General features: G+C 51.0%; 1 pseudogene; it reads left to right on the top strand.

Moving 5' to 3' along the window:
* Nucleotides 1-372: 372 nt before the first annotated feature.
* LOC102852779 overlaps nt 373-999 on the top strand; it is a 27,759-nt pseudogene continuing 27,132 nt past the window's right edge.

Raw genomic sequence — 999 nt, 5'->3', positions numbered from 1 at the left:
GAGATCGGATGCAAGACTACTTTCCATGATAAGATTTATTACGAGCAGCCAATCAATGGAAAGGGTATTTCCTCGGGGGCATGGTCTCCCTCCGCGGATTCCATATAACTGTTGGGTAAAGCTGTTATGCTCTTCACTCTGTGTGGTTACTACGTTTGTCTGGATCCATTTGACCTATTGACTTGGGCTAGCAGCTGTCATATTTTGGATCGGTCAGCCTCTGCAGCAACTAGCCTGACATCTGAACAACTGATCGTGGATTCTTCAAACTTTGAGCCACCAACGTCGGGAAGGTTTCTAGCTGGACTTCTGATCCACAGACTTGGGCCTTGTGGGCCTCTACCAACCATGCTCAGCAGCTACATACGAAAGATGGGAGAGGAAGCCAAGGATGACAAAAAGCCAGCAGCTAAGTTTCCGCTTTGAGGTGAAAGCATCTCAGTCAGTTCAGCTGGAGCTGCTGGCCGGTATGGCAGAAATATTTGGCACAGAATTGATGCGCAACAAGAAATTCACCTTTGATGCAGGTGCCAAGGTGGCCGTTTTCACTTGGCATGGCTGTTCTGTGCAGCTGAGTGGCCGCACTGAAGTGGCTTATGTTTCCAAGGACACCCCAATGCTGCTTTACCTCAATACCCACACAGCCTTGGAGCAGATGCGGAGGCAAGCAGAGAAAGAGGAAGAACGAGGACCCTGGGTGATGGTCGTGGGCCCCACCAATGTGGGCAAGTCCACGGTGTGCCGCCTACTGCTCAACTATGCAGTGCGATTGGGCCGTCGTCCCACCTACGTGGAACTGCATGTGGGCGAAGGTTCTGTGTCCATCCCCGGGACCATGGGTGCCCTCTATATTGAACGTCCAGCAGATGTTGAAGAGGGCTTCTCTATCGAGGCTCCTCTGGTCTATCATTTCGGCTCCACTACTCCTGGCACCAACATCAAGCTTTATAATAAAATTACATCTCGTCTGGCAGATGTGTTCAACCAGAGGTGTGAGGT

This window comes from Elephantulus edwardii, unplaced genomic scaffold, assembly GCF_000299155.1.
Source record: "Elephantulus edwardii isolate Elephantulus edwardi_28Jun2011 unplaced genomic scaffold, EleEdw1.0 scaffold00442, whole genome shotgun sequence".
NCBI classification, from domain to species: Eukaryota; Metazoa; Chordata; class Mammalia; order Macroscelidea; family Macroscelididae; genus Elephantulus; species Elephantulus edwardii.
The sequence above is the reverse complement of the archived record's forward strand: the minus strand, read 5'-3'. Positions and strand labels throughout refer to the sequence as shown.